General features: G+C 40.1%; 1 protein-coding gene across 2 annotated transcripts in view; it reads left to right on the forward strand.

The window, feature by feature from the left end:
- SYT1 (synaptotagmin 1) overlaps positions 1–22,085 on the forward strand; it is a gene marked incomplete at both ends in the record, with an annotated part of 539,370 nt that overhangs the window by 512,101 nt on the left and 5,184 nt on the right. The window lies entirely within an intron of this gene.

Here is a 22,085-nt window from a genome sequence, read left to right on the forward strand (position 1 = left end):
GGTTGGCATACACATTGCTTCCGTGTTGAATGTTATTGTGGAGATATTTGAGGGCAGCCTAATTTTTGCTTCCTGGTCTGTGACTTTTTTTCTGCTTCAATGCCTAAGGAATGTCTGTATTCTCGAACTTCAATTATTCAGTCAGGGATACGTTTGTAGTGTTGAGCATTCTGTTACCAATATGTCCTAGAACATGGTATACTCTTTCAATCTGTAGGCTTCTTTGTCTTTAGTGATACTTCCTTGTATGATATTTGCAAATACTTTTCCTGTTCTATTTATTGGATCCTCTGTTCCAGGGATCCTCAATTATGTTAAGTGCTTTGGAACTCCAATCTATTACCTTCTAATTCCTTTGCTCCTCTTGTATTCACAAGCCTTTCTTCTAGGTCAGTAATTTTATTTGCAGCCATGTTTATTTCATTCCTTGCTATGTCACCTTTACTTATTGTTCTATAATGTTGTTTTTGTCCTCAACCTTCTTTAATTCTGTAACCTTCCTGGTGTTCTCTCATCTCATCATTGAGCTCATATTTTTCGGAGTGCATGTTCTCATTAACTTGATTCATAGTACAAAGCGCTGCTGAGGAATTTTGTTTTGTGCTTTGGATTATGTTTTCTTTAAGAGTGAGGGTTTTATCATTCCTCTGCATGCCATGTTCCTTTCTTTTAAGGGTTGGTTGGTTTTGTTTGTTTTTATTTGGGAGCGTTGCCTTAGCATGTTTGGATATTTGTCTCTGTTTTGTTCCCCCCAACCTTGTTCTATCCGGACCTTCTCTTTGTTCTGACCAAGTGTACGTGACTTCTCCTTGACTCCATGTCCATTGACTCTGACTTGTTTCCACACTGAGCTATGGTTTGAGAACTTGGTATTGAATACCACCCACTTTCCTGTGGGGACTGGAGGGGAAGACTATGTGACATCTGTGTGAATTAGACTGAAGGGAAGCTGTGTGACATCTGTGTGAATTAGAACTCCTGGATTCTGCTCTCTCTGGGATTTGATAGGCATTTTGAACTAAGTTTTAACCCCTCCCTACAATCAGGACTCATATCCACCCTGAAGGGGGACACTCTGGGATTTTTTCTCCACAATCATTCAACACATTTTTATCGAGTACCTATTCTCTACTAGGCACTATTCTAATCTAGGCACTGGAAACAAATGAGACAAAAATCCCCTTTCTTGTGAGTTTATATTCATTGTGGTATCTTGACTGATACAACGTGGTATCCAAAAGAAGCTGCCCACTTCTGCCTAATGGCCATTCCACCACCCCTTAGTCAAAAGAGAGGAAAAAAAAATAAGGATAGTCATTCAGTTCAATTTTCTGTAGATCTGAGGGCAATAATGAAGGCTTAAAATTCATCAAATTCGCCAGTGAAGCTTCAGAGGGGCAGGGAGGAAGGTCAAGGTTAGGAGCTACACTGTGTCACTCCAGAATCTTCTCTTTTCCTGGCCTGCATTTTGCATGCGTGTGTACATGCCCATGTTCTGTTTTGTTTCGGTGTCCGTACTAGTAAGGGGCACGCCTTGCCTTAATTTGGTAGCTGGTTTGTTGTTTGGAAGGAGAGAGCTAGTGTTTCTTGGGGTTGGCGTTCACTTTTTTAGTTGTGAGAGAAAAATGGAAGATTCTATGACCTGTTTTCACTCTATCACCTTCAGCTGGAGGCCTCAACTTGTTCTTTTAACTCTTAACTAAATATCCTATCTGTGGTCTGCAAATATAAAATTACCATGAATAGCTCCTTCCTCGTAATTATTCAAGTATTGAATACTTGAAGACTCAGATTTAAAAAAAGAAATCAAGCTGAAGTGGTTTGGTTGGGTTGTGTGCCAGCTCCTCTTGGCTAAAATACATTTCAAGGACTTAAACTTGAGAGCACTTCTAAGAAGTTGGTTATTCTGGATTCCTTCATATCTAGGGAACACATTTGTCAGAAGAGCTCTTCAATTTCATGACACCTGATGCTCAAGATTTTTCTTGCACAATCCCATAAGAATCCAATCTCTCTTCTGAGTATGTCAAACGCCTACACAGTTAGTAGCAGGCACAGACAGGAAGTGAGAATAAATACCTATCTCTAGACTTGCACTAAGATATGGGCTCTGGGTTAGCATGAGAAACCCCAAGCACCTAGACCTATTTGCTGAACCTACACAGTCAAAGAAATAACCAAACACTTGTGCCTTTTATTGTGTACAGTAAGAGACTGAGCATTACCTACAAATGTCTCCCAAATAAATCATACTTAATTCAGATTATGAGGAGAATATTTGATAAAGGGAATTTCAACGGCACTAGATTGTATCTTCTTGTGTCACTACCATGTCTCTAATATAATTTCCCCCACCCAGAAATGTAATTCTCAGCCAGTTGCCTTGAAAGCTGGTTACCTTGGAGATGATTATCAGTATTATGATGACCTATTTAGAGGAATTTCTGCATTGCCAGAAAACAAATAACCACAGAGAGAGCCTTACAAAGGAATGATGCTCGTTCCCTGGAAGTGCCTTTACAAACGAATGCCGTAGATGTGATGTATTATGTGTGTGTGTGCGCACGTGTGTGTGTGTGTGTTTGGTGTAGATTTGTCCATAATTAGGATTTACATTTTTGTGGAATGGCAGTTGTGCTTAAGCACTTTAAGAGCAAAGAAGGCAGTAAAAACCACAGCAGGAATAAGCATATAGACATCTTCTCTCTTCCTACAATTTGAAATGCATGGCCATGGTTGTATTGATTTCTCATCAGTGTTAACATAGTTTCCATTTGCCCAGTTTCTTTTTCTTGCTCAGGCTCTGTTTTTTGAGGATTTTCTAGGGGTGCTGGAGTGTGGCTGACAGGTGACTGGTGAGGATTGATTTTTACAAATCAATTGATTGACTGTTAATAGTTCCCAAATAAACTTAGAGCTGCTATTTTGATTTCCTCAGAATTATGCCACAAAGTCTGCGTTCTAACTCTATTTGGTCTCCCATTCTTCTGTGAAACTAGTGTTTGTGATTATAGGCAGATTGGACTTTTTAAGTTTAAATGTTTTTCATTAATCATTGTCATTATCATTAATGCTTCATCTGCCTTTTTTTTTTTTTTGGAGAAATTTTTGGTACTACTTTAACGTGGACCTTAAAAAATTCCAGTGATAAATATTAAACCTTTATTACGATCAAAGACACAGGAAAAAACAACGTAAACCAAGCATTACCCAAAATAGGACCAATAGACCTAAATTTCCAAATTTAATATTTGTTCTTAGGTTTTCAGGTTAAAATTCACTCATTGTAGCTTCCTCCAAGGTAATAACAACGTGTCCATATTTCCCACCATCTTCTCAGATCATCTTGCAAAGCATTGGACACATAATGAATGTTCAATAAACCTGACTCATCGTATAATTTGCCCTCCAGGAACTTCCAAAACCTTTTTACATTCCAACTCAGTTTTCATCTGCTCATGTTCAGCAAGATTATGTAGGGATCTCCTTTTTTTAAGCAATATGCAGTAAGTCTGTTTTCAGAGAGGATCTTGAGTCAAGGTCAATTAACTCATTCAGGCCCTATTTTCAATTTTTGTACTGTAGACCTGTCCTTATGCCTGAAATCGCCACTCTGAACTGAGGGCAAATATCAAATTCATATTAGTTACCTAATTAAATTCTTTGGACTGTTCTGACTGCCATGTTGAAAATGCCAGTGTAAGAAAATTTTCTTCCATTTGACTAAATATAACTCTTTCTCTTTCAATATTTTTGAGAGGGAAATACACTGATAGTTTAATGAATAATTCCTTAGCTGAATTTTATCTCCTAAAATCTAGCACTATATTATTCAAATTGATCCTGTAAAATGTTGACTTCTCTCCATCTAACAGAGTTGTTAGGAACGGTTTTACCGAAAAAGCATTAACATTGCTTATTGGTATATGGCCTTTGACTCATTTATGCCATGTCCTAAAAGAGGCATTAAAAACACAGAGAGATTTTCTACTTAATTCAGAGACCGTAAATGGTCTTAGAACATAATGTCTTCCCTCTTATTCATTTATTCAATAAAGATATTTAACTGTCCCTTTAAAATGGCTTTCAGATGAAGTAACAAGTTGTGAGTTGTTTGAAGTATCTGCACATCCAGCGCTGCTTGGTAAGAATTAACCCTTTTGAATCTAGGCTTGTATCCAAATCATCCAGAATATTTCCAAAAAGATTCAGAATCAGACCTCTGACTCTGCCCAACAATGCCACTAAATTAATTCCCTCTGCATTCTCTGGGATGGCCTTTCAAGGCAAATCATGAACTTGCATTAGAATATTTGCTTTGTGCCTAATCTTCACTCCTAGAGATGACAGTTCTTAACGTTTAACACTCGCCATCCTTCCCACCCTGATGCTAAACTGGGAAGAATGAGAACAGAATGTTCTAACCTCATCCATACCACAAGTGGTTATTCAAGGGAAAAAACATATCTCATGGCCTTTTGCTAGATAAACTTGCTTTACAAACAAGGCAAAATCTTCTGAAGGATGATATGGAATAGCTTTTCTCCAAAGGAGTTCATGACTTTATTCCCTCTGCTCTAAGAAAACTCATGTCCTACATTGCTAGTGATCTGACGCAAATCATGAGATGTGCTCACTACAGTTATTCCAGCTGGTCGTTTCTGTCAAGTTCTATTCAATCCAGAGCAGCACCTGTTAGAGTGTTTCCGATGAGAAGCTTGGGGAAAGGGTTATTGGGTAAACGGGCTGTTTTCACCAAGTCCCATTTGCCATCCTTTTAGTGATTGATAGCCATCCTTAATGAAGATTATAAAAAGAGAAGCTGCTTTAAAATGGACAGTCAAAAAGTTTCCACGAAGAAATGATATAGAGCTGAGCTTCATTACAGAGGTATAGGGTAGGGGCATGAAGAGGAGGCATTTCAGGCATGTGGCCCCAAAGAGGGATGAAACACAGTGTATTCAAGGTGCTGAAAGGGCTGCAGCAGCAGGGGGAGTACCCTGAGAGACGAAACTGAAGAGGTAGGTATGAGCCAGACCATTCAGGGTCTGTTAGTCTAGTTAAGAAATGTGAACATTAAACTTACAGTATAATTACTGGATTGAAAACCATGTAAGGAGTTATATCATGTTTTAATCATCCTTCCTTGCACAATGTATAGAGTCTAAAACTGATCAAGTTTCTGAATGTTAGATTAGGATGAATGTTCAAAGTCGCAGGGTTTCTATGATCACTGATATTAACTGTCTGACCACGGACCCGTCACTTAGTCTCAGGTCCCTCAGCTTTAAAATGGAGGTAATGAAACCTCTCTCTCGGGGTGGCCATGAAGAATAAGTGAGATAAAATACAAAGAGTGAAAAATAAAGTGCCTGCTAAGAATTGTTTTTCAATCGGAAAGAATATGCAGCACAGGCCTTAGATGTGGGCAAGAAGGGACCGTGCCCTGGAACCCAGAGTTTAGAGATCCTACTGTGGTCCTCCTCTATCTACCCTTCCAGGGGATGAAGAATCCTCAAGACCAGCAGAACAGAACACGCTCATCTAGGGGCTGCACCCAACTCTCCATTCTAGACCGGGCTCTGGGTACCTCAGATCCAATGCTCCCTGCCAAAATGATCTCAAGTTTATTCACGAGGTCTTTGAAGATTTTTTTTCCCCCAGATATGACCGCCTGAAGGCAAGTGCATACCCCATGGCTAAAGAGCAGTTTTTGGACACATGCAGGCTGGGGCGTCCCCATGGGTGTATGTGAAACTTCTTATGGTGTGCGTGGGAGTTTAGCGAGGAGAAAAAGGGGGCCGTTTCCATTGCTGAACCCCAAGGAGTCTGAGAACTCTTGATTTAAAGCTGGACTTCCTGGTTATTATGTGTTAAGAGATGAGAATAGAAACTACCTATTTTAACAGTTTGTGTTCTAGTTTATAACATTTAACAATTTAGACATATGGCATATGGACTTGCATTTGAAGTTTTAACCTGGGCCCTGCAAATGTTACAGGCAGGTATATATGTATCCTGTTATTTATAAAATCCTGCATACCACACAAAATTCCATTTCATTTAAACCGCCTTAAGATGTAGGGGTTGCCTATTTATGAAAATCACTTTAGGGCAACCATGAAATTCCATTATGCTCGGGAAGGCTGGAAAAGGCCAAGGGAAAAAAAACAAGTTCAAAGAAAGGCAATCCATCTCGTGACCTCTTTTCTTCTCTACACAAGCAGAAACACCATCCAAATATCACTGTATGGTGTTTTGTGAAATTGTACATCTATATGTGGAGGTGGAATGAAAAGAGGACATGAGAGCTGGTCTTGTTTAGAACTAACAAAAGGTTACTTCTCTCTTTGTGACATTCATTTGGACTCCCTAAGTGTAGAGCCTTGAATTCAAACTAAGCGTTTCCAACCGAGTGAAGGGTGTCCATCTGCTCCGAATTCCTCTCACTGTCATTGCCATACAAATCATTTAGCAAGAAAACATACACTGTCTTACGCTATCTTTCCTAATACAAAAGATGTGAGTTGATTTAAACTTAACTTTTCAGGAATTTCTATCTTCTCCTCCCACCCAAATGTGAGCTCTTTGAAGAACAAACTGGGTTCTATAGTTTTCTGTATCCCCTCACTCTCTTCCCTAAGAGTTTGCTCAACAGATATTTATACCTCACTGACTGATGCAATCATTTAGCAAATATTTACTGGATTCTACCATGTGCCAGGCTCTGTGTCAAGCATGAGGGTACAAGATTGAACTGGCTAAAAGATAAATGCCTGGCACATAATAGGCACTCAGTAAATGAGAGACTGAGCAGGTGAATGAATAAATGAATGGATGCATCAATGAGTGAATTCTGTACCACAGAACTAAGGAATAATAGCAAGAAAAATGGAATAACCACTTAAGTTATATTAAACCAAAAGTCATCAAAGTAAAAGATGTCAGCCTGTAGAATATCTATGATTCAAGAAAATGTCAGGGACATCCCTGGTGGTGCAGCGGTTAAGAATCCGCCTGCCAGTGCAGGGGACATGAGTTCGAGCCCTGGTCCAGGAAGATCCCACATGCCGTGGAGCAACTAAGCCCGTGTGCCATGACTACTGAGCCTGCGCTCTAGAGCCCGCGAGCCACAACTACTGAGCCCATGCACCACAACTACTGAAGCCCATGCGCCTAGCACCTGCGCTCCGCAACAAGAGAAGCCACCGCAATGAGAAGCCCGCGCACCACAATGAAGAGCAGGCCCCGCTCGCCACAACTAGAGGAAGCCAGCGCACAGTAACCAAGACCCAATGCAGCCAAAAATAAAATAAATAAAATAAATAAATTTATATATATATAAAAAGAGTAAACAATTAAAAAGAAAATGTCAAATGTGGGGAAAATAAGAGCAGCCCTAACATTTATACCTCTGGGCCATCTCCGTGGCTATTTTTAGTGTGTGGCTCTGGAATCTTGCAAAGAATTAAACTGATCCACAGAAACCAAATATTCTATATAAAGAGTTTGACTAACTCTAACACCCCAACTCTCACTTCTCCCAGATTTAGGGATGAAGAATCTTAGGTGTTGTCAATTCCATAGAAATCAGTATGTACAATAATATTATTGTGAGTTTTTACTGAGGTCTGAAATACTGATATGCTGTGATTGACTTTAATCACAAATTTGCTTCATCAAAAGCAGTAAAATCACCACAGAATTATATTACTCCTTGTCATTTTCCTATATGCAGTATAATATTGAAGTCATAGTTTATTTTCTCCTTACAGTATTGTAAGAAAACCAGATTACCAAGGTAGAAGTTGATCTCTCTTGCAAAGCTACTTATCTTCCTGACATGCAGAGCACCAGCTGATTTCGAACAGAGTTTCACAGCTTTATAAAATAGAACCATATTTGGCCATCAATGAACCAAAATAAAATACCTCTCTAGAAGGATAAAGGAAATCAATATTTACATAAAGAAACTTAATAACAAACCAACCATGGTGTTCAAAGTTTTGTGTCTTTAAAATAGGGCATGCATTATTCATACTGTGAAATCTCAAACCAAAGGTGGAAAGTATGAGTTCTCAGCAATATTATGAGTCTTAAAAACCATTATCTCCTTTGTAGAAGAAAATGAAAGCCACTTTGTTCATCCTATTCCAGGTCGGCATGCTTAACAATGTCACTTAAAGGCAGGAGGGGGACAGCAAGGAAAAAGAAACCTTCCTGAGATCATGAATTCATCTCCTTTCTCAAGAAGAGAAAGAAGCAGTGAGACATTTCCAACGAAGAAAATGTAGGGGCCGTTCCCCCGCTCCCTAGGAGACAGACCCAGGCACTTGACAAGTTCTAGAAGCAATTCAAAGTGAGGACATGGAGAGAGATTCCTCCACTCCCTATGGAAACATTTCCAAATCTCTCCCTCCATTATCCTTAGACAGGCTCAGTCCATAAACTTTCTAATATTTGGACTGCAAAATGTCTAGAAGACACATAGATATTTTAAAGCAAGTACATACAAGGAATAGGGAGTTAATGAGAGTGAAATCCATTCTGGCTGAACCAATGTGAGAACTGGGTGAAGCTGAAGTAACCCCACCAGAGCACAAACCCTGTTCAGTCATATTAAGTGTAAGAGCATCTCTATTCTCACATTGTTTTTGTTTTGAACTCAGGCTGAACTGCCTGGAAACCTTCTCTGTGTGGATAAGGAGTAGCATCCATTTATTGCCATATTACATGTGCTTAAAAATCCCAGCAATAGGGGCTTCCCTGGTGGCGCAGTGGTTGAGAGTCCGCCTGCTGATGCAGGGGATACGGGTTTGTGCCCCGGTCCGGGAAGATCCCACATGCCGCGGAGGGGCTGCGCCCGTGAGCCATGGCCGCTGAGCCTGTGCGTCCGGAGCCTGTGCTCCGCAACGGGAGAGGCCACAACAGTGAGAGGCCCGCGTACCGCAAAAAAAAAAAAAAAAATCCCAGCAATGTTATCCAGTTACCAATGTTATCTCATCAAGTAGAAATGTCTAATAATTGTTAAAAAAAAAAAAAAAAAGGAGGAAAGAAAGAAAGGAAGAAAGTATCTTACTAGTGATCTTTCATCTGGCATAAATAAGAGGCTAAGCCCAAATGTCCAAAAAAAGAAAAAGAAAAAAGTCAAATTTGCTGTTTGCAATTTTGTTTGCTTTGCTGAATCCTTGGACTGTTTTTGTTTTTCCAATCAGCTCGTACAAACAGTTTATACATGGTCATTCCATGAAACTTTTTGTTGTCATCCAGAAAGAATCAAACATAATTACTACGGTTCCTAGTCTCATGTGTTTGCCCTTCCCAAAAGATTTTCCAAAGTTCAGGAAGAAGAGGGTTGAATTATAGATGAAGAATTTCACCTTCAATACTGAAAAGGAAAGATTTGGGTTTTGCAAACACAGTGAACCCCTTCCTCTACCAAGGGTGGAGCTCAAACCCTCACACTGTTCTTTTACTTGCCCATAAACGCACCACATCTGGAAAATCTTTCTTGGCTGTAGTCCTACTCCATAGGTTTCGTTCATGCATTCCCACACTTTTAGTCAAGAGGCTGGCGGTCACGTACAGTCCACTTTGGCAACAACAAAAATGACTGTTGGAATTCAGTGGCTTCCTCTACCACAACCAAAAATGCTTTCCACTTAATTCATAACAATAGCATTTTGCGCTTATGTATTTGTCTCATCAAAGCACTCTGCCGCCATTAATGAGCTAAATCAGCCTTTGCTATTTTATAATGTCTCACTACAATGAGGTTGCTTTTCTCTGTGGCAGTCACTTGTGTCATGTTGTTTTCTTCTAGCAAACACTGAACTTAACTAATGTAAATTCATTTTTAAATTGTGGGCTCAGAGGAAAATTTTCCCGGAATATATTTTTAATGCTGCATCCTTACTATAACATTACAAGGAGCATTTTAAACTATAAAGACACATAAGTTTTTCAATGTAGTCTTCTCTAAGTACTTGTAAATTATTTATAAAGACCCCCGCAAGTAAATGTGTTGTAACTGCCAGTGATGGAAATGGAAATTGTCTGCTCTGTGAACCCTATTACTATTTATTTGTATACTGTTTAATGATTGGCTTACTGATGAAATACTCCGTCAGTGTACAAGAAAAAGCCGCAGCTGGCAAGGAAACTCTAAATCCTAAATCTGCCATGTTTTAACTCTGCTGTCTCTGCTACTGCTAGACCACTTTTTTTTTGTAATACTGATATGGCAGTTTAATTCAATGATAATTAGATCTATCTGTCTACTGTAAGATATACAAACATATACTTTTCTGCATTCCCTTAGGAAAAAAAGTAAGTTTCATGTCATGGACCACTTTTTTTTTTTTTTTTTTTTTTTTTTTTTTTTTTTTTTTTGTGGTACGTGGGCCTCTCACTGTTGTGGCCTCTCCCGTTGCGGAGCACAGGCTCCGGACGCGCAGTCTCAGCAGCAATGGCTCACGGGCCCAGCCGCTCCGCGGCATGTGGGATCTTCCCAGACCGGGGCACGAACCCATGTCCCCTGCATCGGCAGGCGGACTCTCAACCACTGCACCACCAGAGAAGCCCCGTGGACCACTTTTTACAAGTGCTTAATGGCTCATTCCTAGGAATTTGATCTCAAGTGGAAAGGAATGGCTCTCTGAAAATTAGTGTATGCACACTTTCAAGTTTAGACAGAGATGGAATCCTCAAGACCCTAGGTTGAGAAACTCTATAAACATTGGTTGGTTGCCTCCCAACTTCTATTCCCAGCATTCTTGGTAAGGGCCTTCTAATTCCTGTTTGAGGAACTACCATATTCTTCTATTCTTAGCCTTGTACTTAGGCTAGAGTTGCACCTACACCCAACTCCAAAGGTAGGATTCCTGGCACTCCTGATTGGTTTGGGGATGGGCACATGACCCAGGACTAAGCCAGTCTTAGCTCATCACATCATCTTCAACACAGGGATTAATATAGGGTTGACATTTCATCTATGTTTGTTCAATCAGAGTGAACTTGGGACTTTTCCTGGGAATTCTGATGTAGATTCTCTTTCCTTTGGATGGTATAGTGTGATGATATGAGACTTGAAGCTGGTACAGTCATCTACATCCTTAAGAGAAAAGCCTAGGATATCTTGGGGAGGCCACCGTGTGGAATTTGCAGAGGACTCTGTAGAAAACAGTAGAGACACAGGCAAACCTGGGACCGTGATATTGTTGACTCTGTATTAAATAGGGAGCAGATTGAACTGCTGTAACAAAGAGACTCCAAAAGATACAACTGCTGTTTGAAATTCTTTATCTCCCTCATGTCCATAGGTGGGTGGGTGGGCAAGATTGGTAGGCAGTTTGGGGCTGTGAGGTCATTTAGGAACCCAAGATCTTCCTACCTTGTTGTCCTGTTCCCCTGGAGTACTGACTTCATGTTGCAAGGTAAAAGCTGGTTCACTGCCCTCCCATATCATCCATGTTTCAGCTGCAAGAAAAAAGAAATATAAAGTGGAGGGCGTGAAGCTTATTTTAAGGTAGGATTTACCCATTTTAGCTCTATTGATATTTTGGAGGTGATGATTCTTTACCGTTAAGAGCTGTCCTATACATTGTAGGGTGTTTAGCAGAATCCCTGGCCTCTACCCACTTAAGGCCCATATCACCTCCCCAAGTTATGACAATCAAAAATCTCCCCAGACATTGCAAAATGTCTGGGGGATGAAACAGCCCCTCCACTGAGAGCCACTGTTTTAAAGATATGCTATGGAGTTCACACACAACACTTCCATTCACTTCCAATAGCCAAAGTTACTTATTTGGCCATACTGAGTTGTAAGAGAGTCTGGGAGAAATATTTCTAGCTGGATGAAATGGTGCCCAGGTAAAACTTAGGAGTTTCGTTGCTAAAAAAAAAAGGAGGGGAGAGAATTCCCTGGCAGTCCAGCGGTTAGGACTCCATGCTCTCACTGCCAAGGGCCCGGGTTCAATCCCTGGTGGAGGAACTAACATCCCTCAAGCTGCACCGCCCAGCCAAAAACAATAAATAAATTTTATACATCTTTTAAAAATAAAAAGAAGGGAGAAAAGGGTTTTAGGGGACAATTAATCTTTGCCACACAGCCCTACTTCTGGACTTTTCCACCATATGTGGTGGGTGGACTGAAATGAGTTTTCAGTCACTTGAAATTTGGGACCTTACTTGATAAAAGTGCTACTTTCCTCTTCCAACACGATAAGTTGAAATTTACTGAACATTATCCATGGGGTGGGCGGGGGGGAGCGGGAAGGTGAAAGGAATGATACCTAAAGTTACTCAGAAGCTGGGTACTGGCTCAGAAGGGATTGAACAAAACAACTGAAATGAGGCTGTTTCATAACAAGTCTTTGGTTGAAATGGAAAGGCCATGGTTACGAGGGCCCACGGTCACTGTGGTAGTTAAGAAAGAAGACAGTATAATTATGCAAAATTGTCAAGATGAAAACTGCAGGCATCTTGCATTATTCGGCTTTGAACTGCTGCTTTCTAGTTCTCATTGTAAATACAAAAAGCCTTTAGTGGCCCCTTTATATCTCACACAAAAGGATCATTGCTTACAGCCAGCTGTTTTGCAATTCTATTTCTATGAAGTTAGAATAATTGGACATTAGAACTGCCTAAGGGAAGAAGGGGGTGACAGTGTTCTTGGGTATTAAAGTAGAGTATGGAATAGTAATGGAAGGATCCCCCTTGTTACAAGGAGATAGTCTTCCCAGAGTTCATCCTGAAGCCAATAGTTCTGAATTCAAAACACATTTTCCCACAAGAATATTGTTTTTATGTTATTAGATAACCACAGAAGTCCTCCAATACCAGAAAAGAAAGAGATGTATGCTTTGCAATAGTACAAAAGAAAATGCTGCAGGGCAGACAAAGGTTTGTCTGAAGGTTCTGACTGAGAAAATCATCAGTAAAATCTTCAGGGAGGAGGTGACTTTTAAATCACATTTACAATGGGAAAAGAAGGCATCTCAGGCTAAAGGACAGGCAGTTCAAAGATGGGGCATTCAGTTCTCTGTGAGGACGAGTGAGTATCGACCAGGAGTGGAGCACAGGGTTTGTGGAAATGAGATGAGGAAGTTAGGATGGGCTGTGAATGCTATGGTAGAGTTTGGAGATTTTTTACGTTGGCAAGTCATTAAAGGCTTTTAATGAGGGAGCTAGTGTGATCAAATGTCATTTTAGCAATTATAGGAAGACTAGTTTGGTGTTGATGGCATGGTAGCAAGAGAGATTGGATTTCTGATCTCGAGATGTGGCCACAAGTTAGAGAGAACCAACAAGTGTGACAAGGTGAAGGGAAGTTGGCAGGATGTGGTGGCTCACTCTTCATGGGAGGTGGAAAAGGAGGGATCAAAGATGGCCCCAAATCAGGCTGGACTCATGACACAAGAACAGGCCAACAGGGGAGGTAATGAGCTCAGTAGGTTTCTGTCCCAAGGATAAAAGAGCCGAGGGAGTTATAGTTATGGCCTTATAGTACAGCATGTGGGCTGCACTTACGTTTCTGCAAAGCTCACCCAACATGGTGTCCCTATAATTGAAGGAAAACAACTTACTGAATTTCATACTTAGTTCCAAAGTCTTCCTCCAAGGTTACTCTATGTCCTTTTTTGGGAATGTATCTCTACATGTTGAAACTGCGCCAGGGACACCAGTGTTGGTGAAAACATTACATTCCAGTGCCAGACTCTGTGGCCAGAAGCTGTTTAACTGAGGTGGCAGTAATATTGAAATCATAAGGTTGTACTGCAGGGTGTCTGAGAAAAGTAGTGTAGAGAAAAATCCTATTAAATGTGTGCTAAAATAATATCAAATGTGATTACACTCGAGAGTCTTGGGGCAGATGAAGGGAGAGGAGAAAATAAAGAAGTATCAGTAATGGTCAGAGAGAAAAAGAGGGGACCAAGGGAGAGTTTAGTGGGAAGAGAGCTATCTTAGTCTGGAGACAGATAGACAGACAGACAGGTAGGGCTCTGCTATAACAGAATACCACAGACTGGGTGGCGTAAATAACAAACATTTATTTCTCACAGTTCTGGAGGCTGAAAGTCAGAGATCAGGGTAACAGCATGGTTGGGTTATTAGGGAAGGCTCTCTTCTTCATTTACAACTCTCCTCATTGTATCTTCACATGGCAGAGAGAAAGATCATCTCTCTTATGTCTCTTCTTATAAGACTCCACCCTCCTTTGATTGCCATACCCAACCTCCCCATTTCCATCCCTTCCATAGACAAAGCCATCAAATCAACCGAGCCTTTGTACAGCAAGGTAGACTGTGGAGAAGTCTGGAAAAGCAAGAAAATAGGGGCATATATGTGTCATCACTCTTCTTACTCCCTAACCAAAAGAGGATGGCGGATTCAGTGCATCCAGGGCAGATCAGATGGAGATGAGTGGGATGGGTTGCAATGCCTAAAGGACTATGTGTAGGTGGTAGCTCGAGCTAAATATTGGAGCATCAGGGCCAGATCAGACCACTAGGAATTGGTTGTGGGAAGAAATCCTTCAGAAAGAAAACTCCTACCACTTAATGTGAAAAATATATGTGAGGGCTTCCCTGGTGGCACAGTGGTTGAGAGTCCACCTGCTGATGCAGGGGACGCGGGTTCGTGCCCCGGTCCGGGAAGATCCCACATGCCGCGGAGCGGCTGGGCCCGTGAGCCATGGCCGCTGAGCCTGCACGTCCGGAGAGAGGCCACAACAGTGAGAGGCCCGCGTACCACAAAAAAAAAAAAAAAAAGTATATATATATATATATATATATATATATATATATATATATATATATATATAGGAGAGGTCTTCCACTCAAAATTAATGCCTGAATAGGGACCAAATGAAAGAAAAAGATTGGCACCAGACCATAGTCTGTCCACCCCACGAATTATATTCAGAAGAGGCTGCCCAACTGGCAGAAAATGGTCCTTTCACCTTCAGGATTGCTTATAAGCTGGAGCTGACCAAGGAATCACCTAACCAGTCATCCCTGAATATGGCCGCTGAGATCAAAGTATTCATTTGGCCGTCAACCTAGGATCCTCTGCACTCCTTTCACATGGCAAAGTCAGTGCTCCCTAGCCTCCACTGCCCAGGAGGTGAGGTGTAATAAGTGACTTAGCAAATCATCTCACTGTAGCTTTAACACAATGATTACCTGTCCCTCGCTCTGGATTGGAAAGAGTGGAAAAAAAGAAAGGAGGAGTTCTAAGGCTAGATGGAAGCAGAAGGAAGAAACCAGACTATAAATGTTATTCATGATAGAAAGGAATTAACAGAAAAAGGGAGGAGGTATAGATACTACCTCTCTCCAGCAACCAGTAGGCATTACTATATTCCCAACAACAACAATAAATCTCAAAGCTGAGGGCCTCCTTTTCTGTTTCCTCATTTTGAGCAGCATCAGGAAAGTAGATACTACATACATAATATGCCCAAGTATATCCACATTAGCTGGCCTCAACATCTGGAAAGAAATCTCCATAAATCATAGTTTTGACTCACACTAGCCTAGAGCCTCAGTAATAAGAGTCCACTTAGAACTCTCCAGATTAACTTTTCAGCTCTGTGTAATCTGATGTCTTGACTTCAGGAACAAGAGGAAACTATACAGGATGCTGAGTTAGTTTCCCACCTCACACCTCAAGACCACATATACAGGTAGAAATGAAAGAAACCCTTCCCTTCTCTTTCACACCATACATGATTAAATTCTTCACTAATGAACCAGTTGCTTAGCATGGGTTTGCTTCTTTCCAGAAGTAAATCTGACACTTGGGGCAGCTTGGCTCATTCCTGCAGCCAATGGAATGACTTCCTCCCATTTGCTAATGGTGGGCACCAGTTCTGCAACGTGAGTTGGGGGAGAGTCTGACACGTAGATGCTGACTTAGATCTCAGCCCTTTCATGACACAATAATAAACGTTGATCATTAATAACAATATGTTCCAGGCACATTTTGAAACACCTTCCCTGTAGAAACTCAATTTAATCTTCGCAACTCTCTGAGCAAGGTGTTATCATTCTCACCACTTTGAGGTGAAGGAACTATGGCACAGAGAGCTTAAATAACTTGCCCAAACCACACAGCTAGCAGTACAGCTGAGATTCAAGTTAATCTGGCTCCAGAGTCTATACTTATAAACACTATACTAAATTATTTCTTCAACGTATCACAAAGAGCAGTAGGTTCAGAGTCATAGGACCTTGGTTTGAGTTCTTGGGGAAAAAAATTAGTCTTTCCAAGCCCCAGTTCCCTCACTGGAATTGTTGTAAGGATTAAAGGAGATGATATAATTTATATATATATACCTAACATATATGTATATGATCTTAAAGTACTCTACAAACATAAAGGAACATTATTATATTAAACCTTGTAATGGATCTGACTGTAAAAATTATTCTCAGCTAAGGTTTCATCCATTTTGACTAATCTTACCACGGATCCTGAAACATCTGTACGTAACTGTTGTCTTCTGATTGCACGCTCTGTGTTAACTTTTTTGAATTAAAAAATACTTTTTTGAAGGATTTTGTTTTGAGGAACAATGTAATAATTTTTAGAAGATTGGAAAAAAATATCAATTTTTTTCCAAAAGATTGTTTTCTAGACCTATTTAAACTTGACTTTCATCATCAAACCTTGCTAGATAAACAATAGAATTATCTCTTCAGCTTTGGTTGTTGTATTAGTTTTTTGCTACTGCCATGATAAACAATCAAAAACTTAATTTTTAAAACAATACATGTTTATTATCTTATAATTCTATAGAAGTCGTACACAGGTGTCACTGGGCTAAAATCAAGGTGTCGGAAGGGTCGTGTTCCTTCCTGGAGGATCCAGGCGAGAATCCGTTGCCTTTTCCAACTTTTAGAGGCCAACTGCATTCTGTGGCAGTGTAGCCATCTTAAAAGCCAGTAGTGTAGCTTGTCCCTTACCCTTCTTCTATTGTCACATCTCTTTCTGACCACAGTCAGGAAAGGTTCTCTGTTTTTAAGGACCCATGTGATTAGATTTTGCCCTCTTAGGTAATCCCCTCATCTCAAGATCCTTAACCTTAATTACATTTGCGAAGTCCCTTTTGCTATATAAGGTAACATATTCACGAATTCCGAGGGTTAAGATGTGGACATCTTTTGAGAAAGCTGTTTTTCTGCCTTCCATAATTGTGAACTTTAGGGACAAAAACCAAAAACTGTTGTATATTATATTAAAGAGGCTTGTCAACATATAAAAGTTTGAGGGTGACTTCATTACAGCGTCCTAAAATACCACCAAGTCATAACAGCTATTATGACAGAAAGGAGATGAAGTTCAGTTAGGCTGACTTCAGACAAAAAGAGAGCCGACAAATGGTGAGTGAAGGTAGCAGTGCCTCAGTGACAACAAAACCAAACGATAGACCTGAAAATCATCCAAAATGAGGCAATGAATCTGCACTCTTTGTACCTGTAGTTTATTATTGGGAATAAAGAACCATCTTTCTGATCCCAGTCCATCATTTTCCAGAATTGAAAAGTTACACTCATACACTATTAGAGACTAGATAGACATCGGAAAAGAGCCCTTCCTTTCTACCACAGTTTGAAAAACAAAAAGACGCTAACCTTTTTTAAGATAAATTAAACAAATAAAAGAAGCAAACTGTCCCAAGTCTTGCACCTGTTTCAGTGGCAACAGGGATTATCTAAATGGTGTTGAAGAAGGGTTGTCAGTATTTAGATGATGAAAGGTTCCATGAGTGCTTGTTTTGGGGACAGAATAAAGCAGTGCAGCCGCAGAGGTATGGAGTCCCTGAGGACAGTAGCCCAACTTTGTAGCTTGCATATTTCCCCATGCTATTTACATGTTTACAAAAACCTAACAGATGTTTGAATGCTATGCATGGTGTCCAGCAGTTGTACTCAGGAAAAGCAACAACATTAGGGAGTCTCATTACAGCCTATTTATCATTTCCATAAAATGATGTCTTATTACGCAATGATCAGGATTTCTAGGCCACTAAGAAACTCTGAATTGACAAGGATTTGCTTTGTGGAACAGCCCCTAAAACAGAACAAATTTAATTATACAGGGTCTTACTCTGCAGGAGAGGCGATCCTTACTATAAAAAACGTGTGTGTACCTAAAGCATGATGGGTATCTCATAGTTAGGTGGGTATGTTTCCATTTAGAAGACTCAACCATAGTTACGGAGACAGGAGCCAGGTCTAGATCCCCAAAGAAGTTACTAATGAACTAATCAAGGGATTAGGGCCATCTCCAAAGGGACCAGAATTCAGGGCAAGACTCAACCAGAGGACACTTAGGAAATCAAGCCAATCAAAGAGTAGATGAAAATGGAGAAGACTGGAGAAAATGGAGACACAGTGTAAGACTCTGGATGGCTGAACCAAGAAGATGCTCAAATGTGACCACCTTGGGTACATAACCTATCAGGCTTAGACAGTCAAGACTTATCCAGGCACAAAAGTTGAAAAAGAGTAAGACATCTGACAACCTGTGGAGTGGGAGAAAATATTTGCAAACCATATATTGGATAAGGGATTAATATCCAAAATATATAAGAAACTCATACATCTCAACAACAAAAAATAAAAATTTAAAAATCCATTAAAAATGGGCAGAAGTTATGAATGATATTTTTACAGAGAAGATACATAAATGGCCAACAGGTACATGAAAAGATGTTCCAATATCACTAATAATCAGGGAGATACAAATCAAAGCCATAATGAGATATCACCTCAAACCTACTAGAATGGCTATTATCAACAAGACAAGAGATAACAAGTGCTTGCAAGATGTGGAGAACAGGGAACTCTCATGCACTGTTGGTGGGAACATAAATTGGTGCAGCCAGTATGGAAAACAGTATGGAGGTTCCTCAAAAAAATTAAAAGTAGAGATACCATATAATCCAGCAGTTCCACTCCCGGGTATGCATCAGAAGTAAATGAAATCACTATCTCAAAAAGATATCTGCATTCCCATGTGTCCGTTGCAGCATTATTCACAATTGCCAAGACATGGAAACAACCTAAGTGTTCATCAGCAGATAAATGGATAATGAAAACGTGGTATATATAAAATAGATTATTATTCAGCCACCAAAAAAGAAGGAAATCTGCCATTTTTGACATCATGGATGGACCTTGAGGGTGTTATACTAAGTGAAATAAGTCAGACAGAGAAAGACAAATACTGCATTCTCTCTCTTATATGTGGACGTAGAATCTATTAAAAAGCCAAACTCATAGAAAAAGAGCACAGAATAGTGGTTGCCAGGGGCTGAGGAGTGAGGGAAATGAGGAGACATTGATCAAGGGATACAAACTTCTAGTTATAAGATGAATAAGTTCTGGGGATCTAATGTACAGCATGGTGACAATGCTGTGTTGTATACTTGAAAGTTGCTAAGAGAGTAGAGCTTAAATGTTCTCGCCATACACACAAAAATACTATAATTATGTGAGGTGATCAATGTGTTAACTAACCTTGTGGTGGTCATTACTTCACATATATATGTATATCAAATCATCACACTGTGCATCTTAAATTTACACAATGTTACATGTCAATTATATCTCAATAAATATGGGGAGGAAAAGGAAAGAATAAGCTCTAAGTTACTGTCAGTCTTGGTTATGATTAAGACGGGAATTTTGCCTGTAAAGTAAGTTGCTTTGGTACCTGTAACAGGATGGATCTGCAAAAACAAAGACTAACTCTGCCCATTCATAGCAGCCCCATACCTGCTCCTCTTCCAGCCCCGTGTCCCCTCTTGTAAGTATCATGAAATTATAGAATATCTCTGAATCATGGTCAGAAGTGGCAGATTCTGCTTTTGAAAGTGGGAGGCCAGCAGTGTTACCTCTCTGACCTCACTGCCTACCTCTCCCCACCTTGCCTTCTTGTTCCGTAGACACACAGAAGGACAAGCACCTTAGGGCTTTGCATGTGCTGCTCCTTCTGACTGGTTCAAGCTTCCACCACATCTACCAACGACTCACTCCTTGTAATTCAGTTTTTAGCTCAAACCTGGCCTCCTCGGTGAGAACCTTGTTGATCAGTTTTCCTAAATTAACTTGGTCTCCCCCAGGCATTGATCACATCACATCAGAGTTCATGTTGAAATCTGAAATTATCTTGTTGGGTTTTTAATTTGCTTGCTCACATGGCAGATGCACAAGGAAATTTCTTGTCATATACTGTGTTAAATGAATAAACAGTCACCGTGCTTCTCTTGCAAAACCCTGTGCCTTAGTTAAGTTGATGAAGTTTCAACACATGAACACAGGAGCCATAAACATTGATTTGTGACTATTTAGTACTTGGGTATTTTGTCAGTGCCAAGGAGCAACTGGAGACTTGACCATCTTTGTAAAAGTGCAAGGGGCAGGGATGGAGGACCCAGAGAGCTTCATAAGCAAACAAGGTCTCTGAACCAAAAATCAGAGTTGCCTGTGAACAGCAAGATGGATTATCAGTAAAAAGGGCCTTTTTTCCCCTTCATTTGCAATTATTTACAGTGCATTTTTTTAACTGATCAACTATGTAGTTGATAGGCTTGGTTTCTCATCACTTGGTCTGGCTTTTAAAGATATTCTTCATTTTGATGAAAATCTTCATTACGAGCCCCTTGACTGGATGTAACATTAAAAACAAAAACCCCAAACAACACATATTCAAGTAATGTGGGCTTTGGGGCAGTGGGAAGAAGATAGGACTAAGAATAAGGAGACCCAGATTATGAGGCCAGCCCTAAACAAGTTCCTCTGATTCAGTCAACAAAAATTGTATACTGCCAGGTACTGTTTAGTAAATTCAGTTAGTGAATATGACAGACAAAGTTTCTGTCCTTCAGGAGTTATGTTCTACTAGGGGATAGGAAGAGGGAGATAAAAACCACCTTTGCTGGTCTGCAGTTTTATCTTCTAAAAGTACAATATGTGGGCATTAAACTAGATTATCTGTAAAGTTTCTCCCAGCTCTACACATTCTGAAAGAAAGGAATGTAATTTTGGAAGGCTTGGCAGTGGTTATTTTAGGGGAGTAAAATCATGGATGATTTAAAATTTCTTCCTCTTTTTGTTTATCATTGCTTCCTGATATTTTTTCTATAATAAACATGTATTACGTATCCGATGGAAAAATGTTGAAGAAAACAGTAGATTTTACTATCAAACCTGGGTACTGGTTCTTAATAACCTGAAGGGAGGTCATTCATCTGTTAGTAATGAGAATCGTCTTTCCCCTCCAGTGACTTACTTATTACTTTATCTAATGAGGCTTTGAGGAAACTGCTAAGGGAATCTTTCTGCTCCTTTTCTCATTACCTCTGTGTGTGCTACCAGCTTATTCTCTTTTCTCTGAATCCTTGAAGCTCTTCTCTACCTAGAAATGTTCTGGCACAGATCCTGGTTATCTCTCTTTCTCTCTGTCTCATACACACACACATACACACATGCACACAGACACTCACACACACACACTCAGACATGTGGCCTCTTGTCACCCTTCAATATTCACATCTTACTTTAAATGTTACCTCTGCAGAAAGGCCTTACCTGAGTGATCTAAGTATAAGAATTCCATTCTTCCCTTAGACTCACCATACCTCTGGGAGTCTCTATCACACATCTCTCTGCCCTTTCCTTCCACAGCACTCTTCTCAACTTAGAATTTCATATGTATTTCTTTTCTTTACAAGCTTATTGTCTATTTCCCCCACAAGTCTGAAGTTCCATCCTGAAAAGAGGGATGGTCTGATTTGTTCACAGCTATACTCCTAGGGCTTAACTAATATTGTTTGAGCAAGTGAATAAATAAAAGAATGAAATGTCTCCTTTGTCCTCTCTCTGTCAAGAGTTTTAATTCCCATGCAGTGGTATCCTGAAGCCAGTTCTTTGCCAGCTCACAAGAGCCAATTGTTAAATTTTCAGGAATTTAGTGAGCCAATTGTTAAACTGTTAGCTTGAAATCAGCCATGCTGAGAGTATTTATACCATGGACATTAGCAAATGCTACATGTCAAGACTTTTTTTTCC

This window comes from Grampus griseus (assembly GCF_964374135.1).
Source record: "Grampus griseus genome assembly, chromosome: 11".
Classification (NCBI taxonomy): domain Eukaryota; kingdom Metazoa; phylum Chordata; class Mammalia; order Artiodactyla; family Delphinidae; genus Grampus; species Grampus griseus.